A 13,011-nucleotide genomic window follows, 5' to 3' on the forward strand; every position below is an offset into this window, starting at 1 on the left:
CGACAATAGCCCAAAGAACTACGCAGGGAGAAACATCCCGTACCGCATCTGTAGTACCATTACAATTCCCCAATTCCCGATTGATAACAAACGCTTCACGTCGCATAAGATTGAATAGGAAGGAAATAAAAACTTAAGCCTCAAAGGAATCGAACCGCACAATGAGGAATCAAAAAGGAAAGTACTTCTAACAACCCTATAGCCTCTCGAAGACAAGTACAGACGTCTCCATACCAATCCGCAAGACTCTACTAGACTTACTCATGACTCGTGAGACCTAAGGGAACCTAGTGCTCTAATGACATGCTATCATGACCCAAAATCCATTAACAGTCATGATGGTACCGAACACCACTGTCAGGCCAGCCAACATTAAGAAGTCAATTAAATTCTCATTTTAGTATTTTTGAAATCATTTCTTTCCCTTACATTAAACAATATATAATAAACTTCACTGATTAAATAACGGTGTCTTTAACAAATTTAAATACTGAAAAATCTCATAGTCATCCTAGAACCTGGTGTCATAAGTGCATGAGCATCAACTAAGAATTATACATAAAATACAGCATATGTCCGTAATATAATTTGGACAAAAAAGAAAATATAATACTCTGAAGGGGACTCTGCTGGCTGCGGGTCATCTCGAGAGATGCAGCTCACCTAAGTGTCTGTATCAACCATGAAGTCGCGTCCAACTAGTCCATCAGACATACATGTGTCTGTACAACAAAAATGCACAGCAAGTGTAGTATGAGTACGAAAATAACGTGTACTCAGTAAGTATCCAGTCTAACCTCGAAGAAGTAGTAACGGGAGGTCGACTTCGACACTTACTAGTGGGCCAATAATATAATCAGTCGAGGGTTTATTAAAAACAGTAGTAAACTCAAGGGAATCATGAAGCAAGTAAACAATCCATTTGGTAATAAGAGATTTCCAATTCCGTCTTTCATTGTTTATCAATTTATCTCAGGCCAGGGAGGCAATATCATTATTTTTAAATTTCAAAGCAAGCAATAAAAGCATGCGCAAATCATGCTGAGATCGTACGGCCCGATCCAACACAATATTTAAACTGTGTACTGCCAGAGGGTCGAATGGTGCGAGCCATAGATGCATCTATTACCCCGGTTGCGAATCATACATGCAACGCGGTCAAATATAAATAAACACATCAAATAGTCAATCAAGAATTCATCAGGGAAACAATTACCCAAAAAAATGGCAACTTCTCTTTCACGATCAAGAAAATGATGTTTAACTATTTCAGAAATTAACTTACCAATTCGATATGATTTAAGCAATTTAAACTGTCAATAAGGTTACAAATATTTCAAGTATAGCATTCTTTCGGGTCCTAGACTACCCCGAATTAAGCATAATAGTAGCTACACACGGATCTTCATCACCTTATGCGCACGTATCCCCCACAAATAGAAGCACATATTTAATTATTTCACATATGGGGATAATTTCCTCTTACAAGGTTGGAAAGGAGACTTACCTCGCTCCGAAGTTCCATAACCAGCTCCCAAGCCCTTCAGACAACTCAAACCAATTCCCAATGCTCCAAAACTAGTCAATAATTTTGCAAACTCATAAATATATTCTCAAATACTCATTATACTCCTATTCACTTCAATTTCCAACTCCGTTCGAAAAATCGATGAAATCACCCTAGGGCCCACATGCCCGGATTCTAAAAATTATAGAAAATAAATATTACGCATAACTCATATGGTCTATATCCAGAAATCTATCCAATTTAGTCCATAAATCGATCCTTAAATCAAGGATTTACCATTTTTCAACTTTAGGGCTCAAAATCCCAATTTCTACAATCTAAATACGGATAAAAATAGAAACCAACAAAATAATCATGGAGAAACATAAAAATAAAGGTCATATATTTACCCCCTTGATGAGATGAGAACAACGCCGCGAAAATCACCTCAAACGGAGCTCTAGAACTCAAGATATGCCCAAAATATTAAAATTCTTGATTTAAAACACTATCAAGGCGATTTTTCTTCATCACCTTCGCGGGAGACCTTCACATTCGTGAAGAGCATTTTTTCTCGTTTACGGTCGACCCAGAAATCCTTTTCGTGTTCGCGGAACCTCTCTCGCATTTGCGAAGAACAAATCTTCGCACCAAAAACTAACAATTTTGTCTGACACGGAAATGGTATTCTTGTTGCTATGACTTTGTAATTACGATACGAATCAAATGGTTTAATCCAATCACAAATAGAAGGTAGTTTTCTCAATATAGTTCCCTTTATGCCCAAAGAAACGACGCTGAAACATCAAATAAGACACGACACACCCCCAAACACCTCTGAAACACACCCGAGGCCCCCGGGACCCTGTACAATCACACAAACCAGTACCATAACATAACACGGACCTGATCGAGGCCTCAAATCACATCAAACAACATCAAAATCATTAATCTCACCCCAATTCAAGCTTAATGAACTTTAGAACTTCAACTTCGACATTCGATGCCGGAACCTATCAAATCTCGTCCGATTGACCTCAAATTTTGCACACAAGTCATATTCAACATTATGGACATACTCCAACTTCTAGAATTGAAATCTGACCCTGATATCAAAAAGTCCACTTTCGGTCAAACTTCTCAAAAACCCTCAAATTTCTAACTTTAGCCAAATGACTCCAAAATATCCTACGGACCTCCGAATCCACTTCCAGACGCGCCCCCAATACCAAAATCACCATACGGAACTATTCCCAGGCTCGGATTCCCAAACAAATATCGCTAATACTGAAATACACTTCAATCTAAATTTATGAAATTCTTCCAAAAATGCTAACTTCCACAATAAGCGCCGAAATGCTCCCGGGTCATCCAAAATCCGATCCTGACATACGCCCAAGTGCAAAATTATCATACGAACCTGTTGGAACCTTCAACCTGATTCCGAGGTTGTCTACTCAAAATCTAATCTTAGTCAATTCTTCCAACTTAAATCTTTCGAAATTAGAATTTTCTTTCCAATTCAACTCTGACCTTCGCGAAATTCGATTCCGACCATGCGTACAAGTAATAATAGCTGAAGTGAAGCTTTTCATGGCCTCAAACCCCTGAACGATGTGTAGATCTAAAAACGACTGGTTGGGTCGTTACATCAGATTTATTACTTTCTATGGCTTGTGAAAACCGGATCCTTATTAAGACCAATGTCAAAATATGACTCTTGCAAATAAACTACATAATCATCCGAAATAGCCAATTTTCTAACTCTTTGAGATTTTCTTAATGGCATTTCTTGTGGTTCATTTGTGTAAGATATTTGTGATTTAGTTTTTTCATGAAGTATTTCATCCAAATGTTGCTCGGTGTTGTCAAAGTGTTCTTCAACAACTGGAACAATATTTGGTATTTGTGTGGAAGTAGGCACATTCGTGGGTAATAGAATATTGACCCTCACCTCTTTTATTTCCACACTTTGCTTTTCAACACTCCCACTAACTTCACCATTCTCAATGAATCTTGTATTACTAGTTTCAACAATTCTCTAACTATCGTTTGGACAGTAAAACACATACCCTTTAAGTTTCCTGGCTACCAATAAAGTAACCACTTACTGTTCGAGAATCTAATTTCTTTTCTTGTGGATTATAAACTCTAGCTTCCGCTGGGCAACCCCAAACATGCATGTGCCTTAAACTAGGTTTCCTTCCAATCCACAATTCAAAAGGAGTCTTTGGAATTGCCTTACTAGGAACCCTGTTTAATAAATATACAGCGGTTTTAAGAGCATACATCCACAATGATTTAGGAAATGAGAAATTATTCACCATGCTCCTAACCATATCCATAAGTGTTCGATTACGCCTTTATACAACACCAATTTGTTAAGGTGTTCCTGACATAGTATACTGTGCACATATGCCATGTTCCTCGAAGAACTTTGCAAATGGACCTGGACATTGTCCTGATTCATTATATTTTTTATAATATTCACCACCTCTATCTGACCTAATAATTTTTACCTTTTTATCTAATTTCCTTTCAACCTCATTAACAAACACTTTGAGAGCATCTGTTGCTTGAGATTTTTCTTTCAGCAAATATGTGTATCCATAACGTGAAAAGTCATCGATAAAAGTGATAGAATATTTTTTTCACCAAAAGATGGAACATCAAAGGGTCCACAAATATCGGTGTGTATAATTTCAAGAAGCTAGGTGCTTCTTGTGGCACCTTTCTTACTATGCTTGGTTTGCTTTCCCTTAATGCAATCCAAACACGTAGTAAGATCAGAAAATTTAGATTTGGAAGAATCTTATTCTTTACTAATCTTTCTAACCTCCTTTTGGATATATGACCCAAACGTCTATACCACAAATAAGCAGAACTTTCATCTAATGAAGTACGTTTAATTCCAACATTATGTTGAACAGTAAGAAAGGATTCAGAAAAACCAATATTGAGTTTTAACTTATATAAACCATCACTAAGAAAACGAGAACCATAAAAAGATAGCATTCTTATATAAATTGAAACATCCATTTCCAAACTTTAAATCAAATCCAGAAACATCAAGTCTTGAAAGAGAAATTAAATTCCTAGAAACTGAAGGTATGTAAAGAGTTTGTAATAGATCAAGTTGACATCCAGTCTCCATGATCAAACGATAAGTCCCTGTGCCTTCCATTTGAGCCTTCATACGATTTCCCATGAATAAGAAACCCTTATTTGGATTTGTAGTTTGGATCGTAAGGAATCTCTGCAATGTAGTAGATACATGAGCAGTTGCACCAGAATCAAGCCACCAACTATTATTAGGAACTTCTATTAAATTTGATTCAAAACATACAAAAGTACTAATTGTACCTTTCTTTTCGAACCAAGCTTTACGTTACAAGCAATCTTTCTAATAATCTCCTTCCTTGTTACAGAAACGACACGTACCTGCTTTATGTTCCTTCTTAGCATCCTGTGGAGCTTTAGCAGGTGCTTTCTTCTTCTTGAACTTGTGTAATGACCCGACCGGCCGTTTTAAGAATTAACACACCGATCCCCTATCAACTATTTTCCCCGTGTTTGTTTCTGCTATTGTGAGTTGTCGGGAGGGTTTGTTTGGAGTTTCAGAGAGTTTTGGGACACTTAGTCCCTAAATAAGAGCTTAAGTTTTGGAAATTTGACCGTAGTTCGAACAGTGTGAAGATGACCTCAGAATAGAATTCTGATTTTTCCGTTAGCTCTGTGGGTGATTTTGGGTCTGGGAGCGTGTTCAGATTGTGTTTTGGAGGTCCGTAGCTAATTTAGGCCTAAAATGCCGAAGGTTTAATTTTTGAAGTTTTCGGTTCGGTAGTGAGATTTTTATCCGAGGGTCGGAATGGAATTCCGGAAGTTGGAGTAGCTTCGTAGTGTTGAATCAGGTCATTCAGACAATGTTTGATAGACTTTATGATCGAAAGCGTGATTTGTGAGTTTTTGAAGTTCTTAGGCTTGAATCCACGGTTAATTCGATGTTTCGATGTTGTTTTAGGTGTTTTAAGGATTGGTATAAGTTTGGTTAGTGGTATATGACTTGTTTGTGCTTTTATTTGAGGACCCGAGGGCCTCGGGAAGATTTCGGGTAGTTAACGGGAAGTTGGAAAGTTAGAGGTTGCAGCTGAAGTCTTTGGGCTGCTGTCATAACCGCATCTGCGGTTGAGAGGCCACAAATGCTACTCCCGCAGATGTGACTCCCGCAGATGCGGAGTCAAGCCACAGAAGCGGCCAAGGAAGAAGTAGAGCAGGCACCAGCAGAAGTGGATGGGTTACTGCACCTGCGGGACCGCAGATGCAGCATCTGGGTTGTAGGTGCGGAGATGGAACTTTTAGGTGAGAACTGTAGAAGCGGTATTGCAAATGCGATGGGTGAACCGCATAAACTAGATTTCTGGCCAGAAAATAGGAATTTCGAGGGTTTAGTTTCAAAAGTTGGAAATTCGATTTGGAGCTCGGGAGAGGGCGATTTTGGGAGGAATTTGAAGAGGAAATCAGTGGGTAACGATTCCTTAACCCTTTTTAGTCATATTCCATTAATTTATTGTTAGTTTTGTCATTTAATTTCGAATTGGAAGTGAAAATTTGGGGAAAAATTGGAAGAAAGTTCTTAGACCTAGAATTCGAATTTTGATTGGGAATTTGACCTTGGTTTTTGATAAGTTTGGTATGCATGAACTCGAAAGAGTATGAGGATTCTGAAAATATAAATTTTACCCGATTCCGAGACATAGGCCCGGGGGCATTTTGGTCATTTTACCTAATTTCGCTTATTAGCTTAGAATTTACTTGAAGTGTTATTTACATTTTGCAATTGAATTGAATAGATTTGGGCCATTTGGAGTCGAGTACTCATGGCAAGAACGTGGTTTCGGGTTGATTTTGAGCCGGTTCGAGGTAAGTGGCTTGTCTATCCTTGTGTGAGGGACACTCCCCTTAGGATTTGGTATTATTGATAATTGAAATGCCTTGTACATGAGGTAACGAGTGCGTACTTGTGCTAATTGTTGAAAATCCGGTTTTCATTAAGTAATTACTAGTATGTTTCCTTTCCTGTTTATATTACTTGCACTTAAAGCCTGTTGTTATCTTAGGAAAGCATGTCTAAGTGATTTAATTACTTTATTTGCTCAAACTGCTTTACTTGAATTCTGTACAGCACGCTAGGCTAGAATTAGTTATTTGCCTTAATATGAAATTGACATTTGCTAAATATTTTTCCTGTTGCTGCTGTGTATTTACATTTGGGACTACGGATGTGGGATTCCAGAAGCTCCCCCTTGTCTGTTTATTTGGGACTACATATGTGGGATTCCGGTAGCTCCCCCTTTTCTGTTTATTTGGGACTATGGATGTGGGATTCCGGTAAATCCCCCTGCACAGTTATATGGAACTGCGGAACTGCACCTGGCAGATTCCCCTAATACTGGGTATTTATATTTGGGACTACGGATCAGGATTCCGGTAGATCCCCGTGCACTGATAGTTGGACTACGGGACAGGATCTCGGGAGATCCTTTAGATATATATGATGGACTACGGGACGATATCCCCGGAGATCCTTCGGATATTTATATGATGGACTACGAGACGGTATTCTGGGAGATCCACTAGATAGTTGTAATTAGGACTACAGGACGGTATCCTAGAAGGTGCCTCGGTTGTTATCTCTATGTTGAGCTGTATTTTCTTCCCGTGATTTATTTTGTCTCTATTCTAGTTGTTGTTGTTCTTTCTATTCTATGTTATTTCTTACTGTTGCACTTAACTATATTGTCTTATTTTACACTGTTATACCTTGTAGTTTATTTAACCTCAGTAGGGCCCTGACCTTCCTCGTCACTACCCGACCGAGGTTAGGCCTTACTGAGTACCGCTGTGGTGTACTCATGCCCTTTCTGCGCATGTTTTTCATGTGCAGATCCAGGTACCTCCATTCAAACTTATCACTCTTGAGGCGAGACACTTGTAGAGACTCCGAGGTATATCTGCCGCGCCCGCAGACCGAATGGGTCCCTTTCTACTCTCCCTTTTTGTATTAGCCCTTCTGTACTTTCGTTTCTTTGTTAGATATTCTGGAGTTAGATACTTGTAGACATTCAAAGGCTTATGATCATGAGATTCTGGGTTTTGGGAAATGTTATTTATTTTCGATAGTTGATATTGTGTATGCCGAGCGGCACTCTAAAATACTATTTTATTTCACTATTTTGGTTTTTAGTTATTTCTTCCGCAAGTTTGGTTTATTTTTTTGCATTGTTAGGCTTACCTAGTCGTAGAGACTAGGTGTCATCACGATGGTTCACGGAGGGCGAATCGGGGTCGTGACAAGTTGGTATTAGAGCTAGGTTCATAGGAGTCATGAATCACAAGCCGATTTATTAGAGTCTCGCTAATCGGTACGGAGACGTCTGTACTTAACTACGCGAGGCTATGTAACCATTAGGAAAATTCCACTTCATTTGATTTCCTGTCGTGCGAGATTTTTGACATCACAATCTTAAACCTCTGTCTTCTATTCTCTCATAGATGGTGAGGACACATGCTACCAGAGATGATCAGGCACCCGCACCCCCTACTGCAGCCGTTAGAGGCCGGGGTAGAGGTCGAGGACGTGCACGTGGTGCAGCTAGAGCACCCGCGCAAGCTGCCACCAAGGTACCACCAGTAGTTCCACCCGGAGTCCAGGCACCTGATGCGCCTACTGCTACTATTACTCCAGCACTTCAGGAGACTTTTGCGCAGTTCATGAGCATGTACACCACTTTGGCTCAGGCAGGGTTGCTTCCCTTTACTGCAGCTACATCTCGGGCCAGGGGAGGAGCACAGACTCCCGCCGCCCGCACTCCTGAGCAGCGAGTGCATGTTGATCAGGTCCTAGAGATTATTCCTATACAACATGTAGTCCCAAGTCAGCCCGAGGATGGGGCATCGACTTCATAGGATGAACAACGGAGACTTGAGAGGTTCAAGAAGTATGATCCTCCTGTATTCAGTGGGTTAGCATCAGATGATGCCTTAGGATTTCTAGATGAGTGCTACCGTATTCTCCGTACCATGGGTATATCAGGATTGAGTGGGGTTTCCTTCACTACTTTCCAGCTTTGAGGAGCTGTCTATGAGTGGTGGCGTACCTATGAGTTAGATAGTCCGGACGAGGCTGCTTCCTTGACTTAGACTCAGTTTTTCAGATATGTTCCTGAGGGAGTATGTCCCTCAGAGCCTCAGGGATGCATGACGTGTGGAGTTTGAGCATTTGCGCCAGAGTACTATGACCGTCTCAGAGTATGCTTTCCATTTCACCAGCTTGGCTAAACTTGCACCAGCCTTGGTTTCTACGATTTGCGAAAGGGTTCATCATTTTATTGAGGGGCTTATTCCCAGCATCAGGTCTAGCATGGCTCGCGAGTTGGAGATGGATATTCATTATCAGTGAGTGGTGAGCATTGCTAGGAGAATTGAGGGTATGTATGCTAGGGATAGAGAAGAGAGGGAGGCCAAGAGGTCTCGAGAGTCAGGCCATTATTCTGGTGCCCGAGCCCCAGCTGTAGGTCATCATGGTAGGGGTTATATGGGTCTCCCCGTTTATTCAGCTCTTCCAGCAGCCAGTGGTATTCCAGCTCCTCCTAGGCCTCAGAAACATTATTATGCACCTCCAGTATCTAGTGTGCCTCCTGCGCGGGGTGCTTTCAATGGTTAGTCCAGCAGACTTGGCCCAAACCAGTCACAACTACCACGTCCTCCCAGAGCTTATTTTGAGTTTTGTGGCACACGCCATATGGTGAGAGATTGCCCCAGATTTGGGAGGAGTGCACCTCCACAGACTTCTGAGTCATAGCGTACCCCGTAGAGTTCTCAAGCTATGGTTACGTCTCCAGTTGCTACCCCACCTGATCAGCCAACTAGAGGTGGAGGACGGGGAGGAAGAGGTCGCCCTAGAGAGGGAGGCCAGGCCAGATATTATGCCATTCCTACCCGTACCGAGGCTGTTGCCTCCAATTTTGTCATCACAGGTATTGTCCTGGTTTGTCTCAGGATTGTTGAGTCCCCCTGTTTATGTTTCTACTCCTGTGGGAGATTCTCTTGTTGTAGACTGCATTTATAGGTCGTATTTGGTTGCTCTTAGTGGTTTTGAGACCATAGCCGATTTATTGTTGCTAAGCATGGTAGATTTGATATTATCTTGGGCATGGACTGATTGTTGCCCCATTATGCTATTCTTGATTGTCACGCCAAAACTGTGATGCTGGCTATGCCAGGTGTACCACGTGTTGAGTGGAGGGGTGCTTTAGATCACACTCCCAGCAGAGTTATTTCTTTCCTTAAGGCTTAATGCATGGTTGAGAAGGGGTGTAACACGTATCTAGCTTATGTGTGAGATGTCAGTATTGATGCCCCTTCAGTTGATTCAGTCTTAGTAGTACGAGATTTTCCTGATGTATTTCCAGCTGACCTTTCGGTCATGCAGCCCGATAGAGATATTGATTTTTGGCATTGATCTGTTGCCGGGAACTCAGCCCATTTCTATTCCTCTTTATCATATGGATCTTTCTGAGTTGAAGGAGTTGATGGATCAGTTGCAGGAATTGTTTGATAAGGGTTTTATTCGGCCTAGTATATCACCTTGGGGTGGTCCTGTCTTGTTTGTGAAGAAAAAGGATGGTTCTATATGTATGTATATTGATTATCGCCAGTTGAACAAAGTTACAGTGAAGAACTATTATCCTTTGCCTTGTATTGATGATCTATTTGACCAGCTTCAGGGTGCACGAGTGTTTTCTAAGATTGACTTGCGCTCAGGTTACCATCAGTTGAAGATTCGGGAGCCAGATATCCCGAAGGCTGCTTCCAGGACTCGGTATGGTCATTACGAGTTCCTTATTATGTCATTTGGGCTGACCAATGCCCCAGCAGCCTTTATGCATTTAATGCATAGGATGTTCCGACCATATTTTGACTCGTTCATCATTGTCTTTACTAATGATATTCTGGTGTATTCCCGGAGTCGGGGAGATCATGAGCAACACCTAAGGACATTTCTCCAGACTTTGAGGGAAATTAAGTTATATGCAAAGTTCTCGAAATGTGAGTTTTGGTTGGATTCCATGGCATTCTTGGGCCACTTGGTATCAGAAGGATCTTAATTCGTGCTAGATGAGATGGTTAGAGCTGCTAAAGGACTATGATATTCACTATTTTGTATCACCCAGGCAAGACCAATGTGGTGGTAGATGCCTTGAGTCGCTGGGCAGAGAGTTTGGGGAGTTTGGCTTATTTACCAGCATCGGAGAGGCCTATGGAGGGGGATGTTCAGGCCTTAGCCAGCCAGTTTGTGAGATTTGATCTTTCGAAGCCTAATCGGGTTCTAGCTTGCGTGGTTTCTCGATCTTCAATATCTGATCGTACCAGGGAGCGTCAGTTTGATGACCCTCATTTGCTTGTCCTCAAGGACAAGGTTCATCATGACGGTGCCAAAGATGTGACTATTGGTGGAGGCGGATGAAGAAAGATATAGTGGGGTTTGTAGCTTGGTGCCTTAATTGGTAGCAGGTGAAGTATGAGCACCAGATATCGGGTGGTTTACTTCAGTAGATAGAGATTTCCAGTGTAAAAGTGGGAGCGGATCACCATGGACTTGGTAATTGGGCTCCCACGGACTTTGAGGAAGTTCGATGCCATTTGGGTGATTGTGGATCGGCTGACCAAGTCCGTGCACTTCATCCCTGTGTGTACTACTTATTCTTTGGAGCGGTTGGCGGAGATTTATATCCGGGAGATTGTTCGTTTGCATGGTATCCCAGTTTCCATCATTTCTAATAGGGGTACTCAATCCACATCACGATGCTGGAGGGCCGTTCAGCGTGAGTTGTATACTCGGGTAGAGTTGAGTACATCATTTCACCCTCAAACGGACGGAAAGTCCGAGCGTACTATTCAAATTCTTGAGGATATGCTCCGTGTGTGGGTGATTGAGTTTGGAGGGTCTTGGGGTCGGTTCTTACCATTGGCGGAGTTTGCCTACAACAACAGTTATCAGTCCAGCATTCAGATGGCACCGTATGAGGCTTTATATTGTAGGTGGTGTAGATCCCCAATGGGTCGGTTCGAGCCGGGCGAGGCTAGATTAATGGGCACAGACTTGGTTCAGGATTCTTTGGAGGAGGTTAAGGTGATTCAGGATAGACTCTGTACAACCCAGTCCAGACAGAAGAGTTACGCGGATCGGAAGGTTGTGATGTTTCCTATATGGTTGGAGAGCGGATTCTATTTCGGGTTTCACATATGAAGGGCGTTAATGAGATTTGAGAAGAATGGGAGGTTGAGTTCGAGTTTTATTGGCCTTTTTGAGATTCTGCGGCGTGTTGGGGAGGTTGCTTATGAGCTTGCCTTACTTCCCAGCTTGGCAGGAGTTCATCCGGTATTTCATGTTTCGAATGTCCGAAGGTACCACGACGATCCGTCGCATGTGTTGTATTTCCAATTCAGTCTAGTTGGATAAGGATCTATTTTATGTTCAGGAGCTAGTGGCAATATTGGACGGGCAGGTTTGGAAGCTAAGATCAAAGAACATTGCATCAGTGAATGTTTAGTGGCGTTGTCAGCCGGTCGAGGAGGCGACCTGGGAGACCGAGCAGGATATGCGCAACCGTTACCCTCATCTTTTCACTACTTCAGGTATGTCTCTATGCTCGTTCGAGGATGAACGAATGTTTAAGTGTGGGAGGATGTAACGACCCGGCCGGTCGTTTTACGAAGTAACGCCCCGATCCCCTATTAACTATTTTCCCTGTGTTTGTTTCTGCTATTGTGAGTTGCCGGGAGGGTTTGTTTGGAGTTTTGGAGAGTTCTGGGACACTTAGTCCCTAAATAAGAGCTTAAGTTTTGGAAATTTGACTGTAGTCAAAACAGAGTGGAGACGGCTTCAGAATGGAATTCTGATGGTTCTGTTAGCTCCCTTGGGTGATTTCGGGTTTGGGAGCGTGTTCGGATTGTCTTTTGGAGGTCCGTAGCTAATTTAGGCCTCAAATGCCGAAAGTTGAATTTTTGAAGTTTCCGGTTCGGTAGTGAGATTTTGATCTGAGGGCCGGAATGGAATTCCGAAAGTTGGAGTAGCTCCGTAGTGTTGAATGTGACATGTGTGCAAACTTTCAAGTCATTCGGATAAGGTTTGATAGACTTTTTGATCGAAAGCGTGATTTGTTAGTTTTTGAAGTTCTTAGGCTTGAATCCATGGTTAATTGATGTTTCGATATTGTTTTAGGTGTTTTAAGGATTGGTATAAGTTTGGTTAGTGGTATATGACTTGTTCGTACTTTTGGTTGAGGTCCCGAGGACTTCGGCAAGATTTTGGGCGGTTAACGGGAAGTTGAAAAGTTAGAGGTTGCAGTTGAAGTCTTTGGGCTGTTGTCATAACCGCATCTGCGGTTGAGAGGCCGCAGATGTGGAGTCAAGCCGCAGAAGAGGCCAAGGAAGAAGTAGAG

This window comes from Nicotiana sylvestris, chromosome 9 (genome assembly GCF_000393655.2).
Source record: "Nicotiana sylvestris chromosome 9, ASM39365v2, whole genome shotgun sequence".
Taxonomy (NCBI): Eukaryota; Viridiplantae; Streptophyta; class Magnoliopsida; order Solanales; family Solanaceae; genus Nicotiana; species Nicotiana sylvestris.